Here is a 13,261-nt window from a genome sequence, read left to right on the forward strand (position 1 = left end):
TTTTAATATAGAAACTAATTAATTCTACTTTAATTCCTTATTAGCAAAATGTTTTTCTATATATGTGTCCCAAAATAAAATAAAAAGTAGAAAAATCAATTATTAAACTGTATACACTGAAAAATAAACAATCAGTTAAATTAAATAATTATATATCAAACAAAACAATAATATAGTATTATTTTAAAAAAATAAAAAATATTATTCTGATTAATTATACAAACAGTTATAATTCGTAATTTTTAGTGTCTTATCCTGATAAAATTCTAATACTTTAAGAATAGTTGTATCACCGCTTAAATATAAAAATATTAAAAATTAAAAATATATAATTTTATTACTAAATTATATACTGCTAAAATAAAAAATTATTATAAATAAAATTAAATAATTGTTTGTGGTATACCACGAGTTAAACCTAGTTTATTTATAAACAGGTGCAGATCTTATTATCTATTCTATTATTATTTATCTATTAAAACGTGTTATTAGTGATATGATAAAATGAGTTATAAATTTGTAATTTTATAATGGATGACGAATTAAATGTAAAATATCAAAATTATATGATGATATTGTTTAATACTAAGATATATTAAAAATTTATTTTAACATATAAAAAATATTTTTAAAATTTTTGTATAATATAAAATTCTAAGGTGGTTAACCTATATAATATATAGTGCATCTAAATTTTTAAAAAATCATTAAAAACTAAAAAGAAATTAGGAGATACTATGAAATTAATGTCCATTTTCTTAGATACTTGTTACAAAAATTCGATTTCAATTACACAAATTAATAACTTAGGTACATAGTGAGTAGAGTGACAACATGGGGACTATATTAAGCCGGAGATGGAAAGACAATAAGAGGAAACTTGCGGCAAACATCGAGTCCTGTCGTTTCTGCTAGATCATATTCATCCCCGGAGACTCGGACATCCATCCTCCAGTTGAATCGGTTCACAAGGTTAGCTAGTGTCACCTCGACCAAAGCCAGCGCAAATCCGATCCCAGGACACATCCTTCTTCCAGATCCAAATGGAATGAGTTCGAAGCTTGTTCCCCGAAAATCCAAATTAAAGATGAGTTTAAGTGCCTTTCTGGCCTAAACTCTTCTGCATCTATCCCCCATGACACAGTGTCTCGTTGAATAGCCCATGCATTGACTATCACCTATATATAAATGTCCTCCAGTAGTCTTTTAATGCTTATTCATGATTTAATGACTAAAAGCAAAAGAAAAATAAAACTACCACCTGTGTGCCTGCAGCTACGTCACATCCTCTTACTTTGACATCTTCAGTCAGTAGTCTCGGAACTAGTAATGGTAAAGGCGGATGCAACCGTAGCACCTCCTTAACCACTGATTTTAAGTACTTCATATCTTCAACATCTTCTTGTGATCTATATAGTTTAAACGTCGTTGCCTCAGTGCGAATCTCGTCTTGGAGTTTCTTCATGCATTCCGGATGTCTAATAAGCTCTGTCATTATCCATTCTAGTAGTGCGTAAGTTGTCGCCGTTCCTCCTAAAACATATCCTGAGGAATAAAAAAGTTCATTGTTCCAACCAAATAAAGAAAGTTATTCCTATGTATTCATGGCTTATATATAAATGTTACCATTTACCAAGATTATGAACTTAATGTCGCTTCGTCAGACTTCAATTCCATTTCTGTTCTGTCTTTCTAAGGATAGCATTATATCGACTAAATCATGTGTTGGTTTATCAGCATCTACATGCTCTTGCACCACTTTGTCCATAAGACCTTCAAATTTTTCATTCACTTGCTTCACTTTATCATCAAGACCACGGATTTTATCGATCCAGGCCAAACAAGGAATATATTCACCAACTAGAAACCCGCCTACAAGCTCCATGATTGTCCTCACTTGATTCTTGAAATCGCTCATGCTTTCCTCATTGCTATGTTTTCTTCCCAAGGAAACTCTACTTGTCACATCGCTTGTCAGTGTGATAAGAAGCTAGTTTAGATTTAGAGGTGAAGTACTAGAACTCGCTTTCTCCAGACTCTCCATCATTAGACTTATCTCTTCTTCTCTTACTTTTTCAAAGGATTGTACCATTTTTTTACTTAGTAGGTGGATGACGCACACACTCTTCTCACAAAACAGATTTAATATTTTCATCAGTTACTTATTATATGTTACTCTTAATATATATATATATATATATATAAACAAAGTACCTTAATATGCCTCCAATATTCTCCGTAAGGGGAAAAGGCCACGTCTCTCCCACCGTTCAGAATTTTTTCGACCACTTTTAATTGCGGGCGGTTTGCAACCTTAAAATCGTGTGTTTTCATGAGGTCATGAGCTACTTCAGAGGAGGAAACTACGATGACCGGGACGCGGCCGAAATGAAGGAGCATGAGTGGGCCGTACCGGAAGCTTAGGGAACGAAGAGAAAGGTGAGGGTGGAGGCTTAGCTGGTGGAGGTTACCGATCACAGGAAGTCGCCACGGAGAAGGTGGTAGGTTGATTTTGGTAGCGGTTCGTTTGAGTAGTCGTGTTAGGAGAAGTAGTGCTAGGATTGTTGTTAGGCAGAGAGAGATGATTACCATTTCCATTTCGTACTTTTGAAATCTACATTCAATTTTTCTCACTCGTTGATATATATATTTATGTGACAATGAAAAAGCAAACTTTTTAACTACCACCAGGTGTTTGTTCCACCATGCGTTAGACAATTACAAGGTGTTATTCAACTATAGATTTTAATAGAATATAAATCTTTGGATCATTTGTTCTTATTCAATAAATTTAAATCATATAATCATATGAGTATGTGGTAAATAGTTGTCGATGTTGCGGCATCCGTTCGTACGGGAGTGAAATGGACAGTCATGAGTCTTATGACATAGCCTGGTTCATCTAAGCGCGCTAGTCTCCTACGATAAACCAAAATCTTAAATCCAAAAACCAAAAACTATAATTCAAAAAATATTAAAAACTTTTAAGAGGTGTTTCAGATTAAGTTATGTATACAGATGTCAATCGGGTCTTAAGCTCTCGGGCATGGCCCGTTATGTAGCTTAGCAGATCGGGTATGGGTTTGTAATTTGATGCCCGAAAATTGGTGGGTCACGCGGACTCGACCCATTTAGTTTGCGGATCAAATTATGACCGCGGGGATGCGGTCAGTCCGAAATTTTTTCCGTTTCCTTCCACTAAGTTTTAATTCTACTCGATTTTTCAATGAATCTAATGAATCTGGTATATTTGTGATGAATCTGAAGTTATGTTAGTGAAGCTCGTTAGTATGATTTTTAACGCCCGCGGGCATGCCTGTTAGTCTGCAAGGCTAAGCAGAACGGACATTGACTGTGATACGTTGCCCGCCGCCCATGGCGGACCGGTCTGCAGCGAATCAGAAAAAAGCAAGATCGTCGCGGTCAGTCGATGCGGTGGCGGGCATGTTTGACATCCCTAGTTATGTATATCTTTACACTAGTGTTTAATTAAATGATCTTTAATTTTATTGAGATTAAACGTTTATAATGTCTTTTTGTTAAAATTTATTGACGAACTCAATTTTTTTGAAAAATCTAAAACAGGTTTCCAAGTTATAGAACATTTTCCACAATTTCCAGAATAGTTTTTATTTATTAAACTTGGTTTTGAACGCGTCGAAGACTTAAAAAATAAAACAAATTTGCATTGGTTCACATCACCCATATGTGCTGGTCTGCAGAGAATATTTGTTGCCACCTTACTCGTGAGTTGTTAGTTTATGAGAGAGTTAGAGACAAGTGTTTCAATAGATGTCATATGGAGAATGCACATGAAATAGAATGCATCCTTGCATGAATGGAATGCATCCTTGCATTTCATACGTTTATATAATATGAATTCTTAAGAAGAAGCGAACACAAAACTATCAAGTAATACAGTTGGTGATCATTATAAATTGACACATCGTTAAAAAATATGTTCATCGCATCCTCGATATGACACCAAATGCGACACTTGCCTCCAACGAGGACCGGCTTAAAAATAGCTAAAAAAATTATGATTTCTATTTAATTTTTAGAAAATAGATTTTAATTACATAGAAAAAAAATTTATAATTTTTTTTAGATCTTAAAATACATTACTTTTTATTTTAATTTAATATAATTCCAGTGCAAATGCACACATTGCATGTGTCTATCGCCGACACTGCCTCCAGCGCTCTCGTAAGCTTTGGCTATATGAAAAACCGCATTTTGGTTTGGTTTCTCGTGTCCTAGCACATTGCACAAGCTAACAATATCATTATGAAGTAGATAAATTACCCCTTTTTTTATTTATCTTTTTTACTTCTTTTTTTTTTGTAACAATGCGAAGATATTATAATCTTTTTTCCCATACCGGTGGCGGTTCATATATTTAGAAAAAAATTCATAAAAATTCTTTAACTAAATTACGAAAAACTTTTCGGTATCCCAAAATTTTCAAGCTCATTTTACTACGCCTTGTTAACCAACGTTAAATACTGTAATATTCTGAGATTGATTAAGCGAAGTTGGTGGAATTGAGGGATGTGATGTTATTGACTAGTAATACGCTTTCTTGGTCGATATGGGTTGATGCCTTCATCATTCTGTCTTATTAAAGCAGTTTACATGTAAAACAAAAAAATTCTCTTAAGAAAGGTTCTTACGCACAACATGTTAATAGAGGACTAAAAACATTTAAGAGGCCTTCCAAGTTTGTGTGATGGTCCTTGATTAACAAAAGGTTCATTTTTGCGAGTGGTACTGTTATGTCTTACCTTCTTACAATTATCACATGTAATTGTTATGTCCTACCTTCTTACAATTACCACATGCATGTAACTGTTATGTCCTACCTTCTTACAATTATCACACGTAACTATTTTCAGTGAACCCAGATCCGACTCGGAGCATTAACTTTAATTAGATCCGACTTTAGGACACATGTCATTAGCATTAGGGGGGATCGAAGAGCTCGAGGCTAACATGGTCCGGCTCGGGAGTCAAGGGGAGCTCAGGCGTCGAGGTGCACAAGATGAGGAGTCCAGGGTCAAGCAACGGGATTCGCGGCTCGAAAGAAGATTTGGGCAACATAGAGATTCAACGGTACAAAATAACTGCAAAGATCAAAAGAGACACATTTATGGAGAATAATCGTGTTTAATGTCTAAATTTATTATATATTTTAGTATAAATATAGGGTTTTGTAATCACAAAAAGGACACACGATTTCGAGGCAAGAAGCTTAATAATACATATTTTATACTACAAATTTGTTGTTGAGATCTGACTCATTTCTAACCACAAAGATTATCTATCGTGTGTGGGATGTGACTCCCACATTTAGCATGAATCGGAAAAAATCAAAAACAAAAAAATTTTTTATATAATTCACTTAATTTGTTATTTCACATGGGTGTATATCAGTCACATCAAACTAGAAAAAGGTATAGATTGTTATCTGAGATGTGGTAGTTGTGAGGATACTGATCAATTAATTAATCATGCAATGTTTGAATATCTACTAGTTTGCCAAACTTAGAAACTATCTCAAATTCCTGTGGAAGAAGGAATTTTTCCGACATATTCTCTGTATGAAAATATGGATTATCTATTATGATGAATATCTAATACTGTGGTATATATGAAAAGCAAGGAATGACATAATCTTTCAAAATGTGGGAATAAACATTTAAGGTGTTAGGTTTGGCGGAAACCGAGGAAAAAACTTGGTAGTTAGCCCAAATAGAGATTGGCACGGATCATCAGGGTCTCATGGTTGTTTAAGACCCACCGTGGCTGAGATTTGATTCAATTGGATCTGGTGGTTCAGGTGTAACACCCGCGAACTAAAAGGAAGATTTATAATGCATTTTTTTTTTTCATTTGTTCCTCATCAATTTGAAGGGGGAGTATATTGTTTCTCATTTGGTGAGGAACATAGATGAATGATGTGAAAACAATATTACTTCTAAATGGTAAAAAAATTGATGAATGAAGAGTAATATCACATTTCTATTTGTTCTTTTCATATATCATGGTTACTAATTGAAACCTATGTTTTCAAATGACAAAGCACCAACTATGAAGGTGAAACAATCGGATCCTTTTTTTTTTATATAATAATAAATACATTATATAATTAAGTATCATGTACTATTTAATGAAACCAACCCAAACCACAACTCAACATTAAACCAACAACAATCATTATGCACAGCGAAAACATACAAATAATATAGAAACACTACAACATCAATACAATAACATTCCTAACCATTCTATCCAACAACCTAACATAACTCTATCCAAGGTTCCAACATAAACAATATATCCAACAACACACATACGAGACCCTAGATCATCCTCCTCCTCATCGCCATGATTCGACGTCACATACCTGCACACCACAAACAACAATTGAGATGCGTAAGTATTATCATAAATACTTAGTGAGGCAATCCTCCCATCTACTAGGCTATATACACAAGCAACTGAGATTCTCATGTTTAACAAACAACAAACAAACACAACAAACCAGGAAAATCACGAATCAGACAAGTTGGTGTCGACCGACACCAGAGTGGTGTCGATCGACACTGGCCCAAACATGGTGTCGACCGACACCAACATGGTGCCGATCGACACCGACTCCGCAGACGTTATGTGTCTGTATTTTATAGGTTTTAACCATAGTTTTTAGGTTTGTTTTGAGTCTTTTATTGAGTCAAAGTGTGCTTTTAGAGTCTTTTTTAGTCTTGTATGAGTTTGTACAGGTTCTAGGTTGCTTTTGGAGGAAACTGAGTGTTTTGGGGATGAAAACAAGCATCTGGAGCCATTTTGGTGAAGACTGGTCGGACTAGCAAGCTGATATGTCTATATTTTGCATCTCCTTAGCATGCATTTGTCATACATTTAGCTAGGATAACTAGTCATTTTGCATCATTTTAGAACCTCTTTTATACACTTTGCATGTTTAGGAAGCTTTTGCATCATCCTTGCATGCATTGTGCATTTCGAAGTATTTGAGGTGTTTAGGAGACGTCGAGACACACACAATCGAGCCACTCTCAACCTCCACAATCGAGCGACTCTAAACCTCCACAATCGAGCCACTCTCGACCTACGCAATCGAGCCACTCTAAGGGCACCAGTCGGACCACTCAATCGAGCCATCACTCGAGCCACCGGTCTAGGGATTCAGCTTTTGACTTCTTCATCAAAGTTGTAGAGAATCGAGTCATATTTCCAATGCCGTTTATTTCAAGCCAATCGGAGGTGTGGTTCAAGAGTTATCATCGTTTTAGTAGATGCGTATACACCCAGCTCGAATCACTTTCACCGACCATACTCGAGCCATTTTCACTCGCACGGCTCGACCTACTCCTACTCACACCAATCGAGCCACTGGACGCACACGGACGAAATCACGCATGCCAGGAAGACGCTCTGTCTGACACGCTTCTGGAGACTCTCGAACCAACGCTCTATCTTGTCGTTTTAAGTTTTAGGGATTCACACGTTTTTACTATATATACATTTTGTTAAGTCTTGGTTTAGGACATCCTATCTTTTATCTCATTTTCGTTTTTATTCTTAAGGTTAACCTAGCCACCTAAAAAAACGTTCTCAGACTTGTAATCCGACATCTCCGAGTTTATTCAGTATTTTCATTTGATTCCTTCTACAAAGTTGTTCTTCTCATTTTTATCTATCTTATTATGCTTGGTTCAATGTTTTCTGTGTTTGTATCTTGGATAATGATTTTCGGATCTGAGTAGTGTAGTAGTCCTTGAGGATGGGATAGATTAGGTGGAGGATCTTAGGATGCAGAGTGTTTAAGCTTTGATTTTATGATTCCCTTCTGGACTAGTGTTAGAAATACTAGTTTCTCTCTGATGAATTGGAATTAGGTTCGAGACATTTCCACACCCAAAAGGTGTTTGATGAAATGTCTGACCAAATAGTGCCAGAGACTTACGTTCCTAGCCTAAGAGATTAGTTGTCTAGGATGTTTGTTGACATGAACGAACTTGTTTGTCGTGCCTGCTCAACCATGTTTCTCTAACGAGAACTGAGTATGGAAGTGGTTGAGTCTGAGTAGCTTTTATCAAGAGATTGGATTAGCTAAGTTGTGATGTTCGTTGTCTAGGGACAGATTGCTTGTGGCATGTTAAACACTTTGTAGACTAGGAGACTTCACCGACATCAATTACTCCCATCCTTAGGACCTCTTTCTTTCTGAATTTTATTACATTCCTGAGACTGTTTCATTTCTTGCCTTTTAGTTTATGCTTAGACTCGTTTTTATTTTTATTCATTTTCGCTTCTTGTCATACATTTTCGTTTCTAGTTATGTGACTCATTTCCGTTTGGCACTCTGATCACACTAAGATTGTTAGACATAAAAACACTCTTTTTGAATCGGCTTAACTTGTGATTTCTTGATTGCATCTTGAGTGGTAGCAATATCCCATTTGGATTGACACCTTAAGTACTACAATTGCATAAGGTTAATTGAACCTGCTAGGACATACAAAAATCCTAGTATCACAAGCAGATGAAGCAAACACAGAAAAAAGCATCCTGGATCGGCCAATCCACATTTGGACCGGCCAGTCCCGAACCCGAAGCAACTTTTCCTTTTCCGTTTTAAACCGACTTTTAGGGTTTTATTTTACTATTTAAGCATGAGGCTCGACCTCAAAAAGGATACAATTTTATTCTACGCAGCCTTTAAGCACTTGTAACTTTGGGAGAAGATCTCTAATCCTTCTTGACACCTTGGAGAAGATTTCTAAACCCACTTTATTTCTTTTGCAATTCAATTATGTCTTCTTCATCTTTGATTTGCTGTTTTTGTTTCTCCATGTCTGAGTAGTTTTTCTATTGGGTTTCGGGTTTCAAAGGGGTTTATGATTCTCTAATGATGGTGATCTATATTTGGGATTGATCTATTTTATTCTTCATCTATTGTTGTTCTTAAAGCCTAAACTAGATTAGCTGCCTAGTTTATGATCATAGGTTAAATTCATCGAGGCACCGAAAGTGTTGTTAAGTTGCTAGAAAAGAACATAGGTGAGCAAGGTGGACCTTAGCCAACGGAAGTTGAAGTTGAGGCACCTTGTGAACAGATCAAACCTAAACTTTTATTGCTTGCTTGGTTTGCTAGATCCAAACGACGGTTTAGGGTTTAGTGAATACATTGCATAGATAGTTAACGCTGCGGAAGTAGGTTACCGTGATTTGAGTTCTAGAACGGTGCTTAACGCATCCCTATCTATTCACCTTAGTCCGAGATTATATTCTCCATAGATTTCCTGCACCCAATATTTCCTTTTTGATTTAAAACAGCTTATTTAGTTTCCGTTTTTAGTTATTACTTGTTTCACAAACTTCCTTTTTTCTGTCTTAGCTATATTCGATCTTCATAGTTTCATAGTGCAATTATTTGGTCCTTGTGGATTCGATCCTGAAGTGTTACGACGATACCACTAGATCGTGGTTGAGTGCACATTAGGTTTTATTTGACACTAGATCAAGACGCATTCTACTCGAAGCCGATCATCGAATCTACGTTTCCAACCACCTCCAATCCGTTCCAAACTCACCCAAAAGCTTCAGGAACCTATAAGAACCATAACACAACCATCACAAGAGAAAACAACACCACAAAAACAACCAATCAAGCAAACAAAGGATCCTCACGCTTAGATAAGCCATGGTCATGCACTCACCTCTTTTGCAGGAAGATTCTAACCCAACAACGACGAATCCAACCCTTAGAAGCCTTCTCCTTTGTTCCTAGCACAAGATCTCCACTCCACAGGGACAAATCTCACCAAAACAGCTTAAAATCTCCAAATACCCTCAAGAACACTCTCTCTTCTCTCTTTTCTCTTTAGAAAGGCTAAGACAACTACTCCCACGACCTAGGTCGAGTTTTCTCTTATATACATCGATTAGGAACTCTCAATTAAGCCAAACCAAACCAAAACGACAATTAAAAACAACATGGTCGAACCAAACATTGATGGTGTCGATCGACATTCTTCTTGGTGTCGATCGACACCCCTTCCCAATAACCAGAAATTGGTTCGCGGGTGTTACAATTATTCCCGTCTAACAAAGGATTCGTCCTCGAATCTGAACACACCGACACTCATCCGCAAAACTCATCAAACCACCGTCGCAACGGTTTGTACCATCCAACCATATGGTCTGCCGCAACCATGACACCACTGGTCCACACAATCCTGACCCCGCCGGGTAACAAAGTCCTGCCCCCACTAGTCAATCCAAACCATACTCTTCCAATCATCACCACTCTAGTCCCCCCCGAGCAGCATACACCTGACCCTCCCGGTCAACACACAGAAGTCCCGAGATTGAACCCCCATCAACCACGAGATCCGCATCTGATCTCAACCGGACACCTGAGATTGAACCCCCATGAATCTCATAAATCCACTTCCGGTTACCATGCTTATCCCCACGTCCTTGACACTTTTGCCACCAACTCATCTGCTCTTAGGCCGCAACCTTCAAGCCATACCGATCACACTCTCAGACCCTCCGTCTTCGAGCCATACCACTCATCCTCGAGATCTCGGTACCAGGAGAATCCCCATCTCCTCAGGAGAACCCCCATCTCCTCTGCCACCCTCAGGACCGTAGTCCCTCAAGTTATTGGTATCCAGGGAACCCCCCGTCACCTCAGGAGAACCCCCATCTCCTCATGAGTTGTTCAGGACCCCCCATCTCTATAGCAAATGGTCATAACGTCTATAAGCATTTCTCCAACTGGGACCACCCCCCGTGATCTGCGTAGAACATCTCAATGTCCTACCAACACCATAATCTCTCCCAGAATATCACCACTGTCATGGCCACCCCCAGGCCTCACTCCAGACATCTAAAACACTTTGGATGTCCCCCCGCACACTTTCCAAAAATGGACAAGTTCTACCTCCCGAAAAATTTTCCATTTTTAGAAACCATCCATATATGGAACTTTCCATTTATGGAAACTTTCATTTATAAAATTCCCAAGCTATTTCATTTCCACATAACACACAAGTCACATAATCCAAAAGAATTCCATTTGCAAAACATCCACTCCCACAAATCACCGCCAACGGTATTTCCCGATACCGGCGTGACTCCGTACCACAAACAAATTGACTAACTACTCATAATCAATTTCCATTCACAACATCCTATATTAAGCAACAGGAAAATAATTCACCCAATTAAATTCCTAGTCGCTCTAACCATCAACTTAACCATCCTAAAACCGTAAGGGCTCTGATACCAAACTGAAACAACCTGATCCATTTTTTATATAATAATAAATACATTATATAATTAAGTATCCCATACTACTTAATGAAACCAACCCAAACCACAACTCAACATTAAACCAGCAACAATCATTATGCACAGCGAAAACATACAAATAATATAGAAACACTACAACATCAATACAATAACATTCCTAACCATTCTATCCAACAACCTAACATAACTCTATTCAATGTTCCAACATAAACAATATATCCAACAACACACATACGAGACCCTAGATCATCCTCCTCCTCATCACCATGATTCCACGTCACATACCTGCACACCATAAACAACAATTGAGATGCATAAGTATTATCATAAATACTTAGTGAGGCAATCCTCCTATCTACTAGGCTATACACATAAGCAACTGAGATTCCCATGTTTAACAAACAACAAACAAACACAACAAACTAGGAAAATCACGAATCAGACAAGTTGGTGTCGACCGACACCAGAGTGGTGTCGATCGACATTGGCCCAAACATGGTGTCGACCGACACCAACATGGTGCCGATCGACACCGACTCCGCAGACGTTATGTGTCTGTATTTTATAGGTTTTAACCATAGTTTTTAGGTTTGTTTTGAGTCTTTTATTGAGTCAAAGTGTGCTTTTAGAGTCTTTTTTAGTCTTTTATGAGTTTGTACAGGTTCTAGGTTGCTTTTGGAGGAAACTGAGTGTTTTGGGGATGAAAACAAGCATCTGGAGCCATTTTGGTGAAGACTGGTCGGACTAGCAAGCTGATATGTCTATATTTTGCATCTCCTTAGCATGCATTTGTCATACATTTAGCTAGGATAACTAGTCATTTTGCATCATTTTAGAACCTCTTTTATACACTTTACATGTTTAGGAAGCTTTTGCATCATCCTTGCATGCATTGTGCATTTCGAAGTATTTCAGGTGTTTAGGAGACGTCGAGACACACACAATCGAGCCACTCTCAACCTCCACAATCGAGCGACTCTAAACCTCCACAATCGAGCCACTCTCGACCTATGCAATCGAGCCACTCTAAGGGCACCAGTCGGACCACTCAATCGAGCCATCACTCGAGCCACCGGTCTAGGGATTCAGCTTTTGACTTCTTCATCAAAGTTGTAGAGAATCGAGTCATATTTCCAATGCCGTTTATTTCAAGCCAATCGGAGGTGTGGTTCAAGAATTATCATCGTTTTAGTAGATGCGTATACACCCAGCTCGAATCACTTTCACCGACCATACTCGAGCCATTTTCACTCGCACGGCTCGACCTACTCCTACTCACACCAATCGAGCCAATTGAAAGGGTTATAGGTGCTTATTACCTTCCAGTGGACGTGTTTATATCAGCAGGCATGTCATTTTCGATTAAGAGGTTTTTCCCTTCTCAACCTTGTACGTTGATGCCTCACAACGATGTTCCGCTGGAATTGATGTGCGCCGGCGTTGTGGAAGATGAACTTTTCGTGTTCTGCAAGAAACTCTCTATTTCGGCTAACCTTGAACCTGTTTGCAAAAGATTCAACTTTCGCACGAGAAACTGGGCTGACTCACCTCTTCATAGGCTGGGCATGGAAGATTCCGGTTCCATGATTGCTTCCATAAAGGCCCCAGCCAGGTCATCAGAAACCATCGGTTCTAATGAGGTCATGGGTTTGATCCTCTCCTAACACTTTTATAGTTTTTGCACCTGGTATAAAGTTTGGCTAGATCCACCACTGAGCTTACCTCCTTTATATAATGAGGTTGAAACTTCAGTCTGGACAATGAACTGTCTGATTGAAGCTGATAATAGAGATGTCGTTTTTTACTGACTATTTAGACGTAGTGTAGATGGTATTTTTACCTATCAACTGACCAAATTTTTTAAAGAGTATGTGGACCACAGTAAAGATTTTTCAATTTTCGTCTTTTATTTCTA

The 13,261-nt window shown here is 37.8% G+C and overlaps 1 pseudogene across 1 annotated transcript; it reads right to left on the bottom strand.

The window, feature by feature from the left end:
* Nucleotides 1–733: 733 nt before the first annotated feature.
* Nucleotides 734–2,604, bottom strand: LOC104738162 (cytochrome P450 71A14-like; annotated as a pseudogene). Its single transcript, XR_015577606.1, has 4 exons — nt 2,215–2,604; nt 1,627–2,125; nt 1,262–1,545; nt 734–1,178 (listed from the first exon to the last, which is right to left on the bottom strand). The product of XR_015577606.1 is annotated as a cytochrome P450 71A14-like (transcript).
* Between the last annotated feature and the right edge of the window lie 10,657 nt (nt 2,605–13,261).

The sequence above is a fragment of the Camelina sativa genome, chromosome 13, assembly GCF_030686135.1.
Source record: "Camelina sativa cultivar CO46 ecotype springtype chromosome 13, ASM3068613v1".
NCBI lineage: Eukaryota > Viridiplantae > Streptophyta > Magnoliopsida > Brassicales > Brassicaceae > Camelina > Camelina sativa.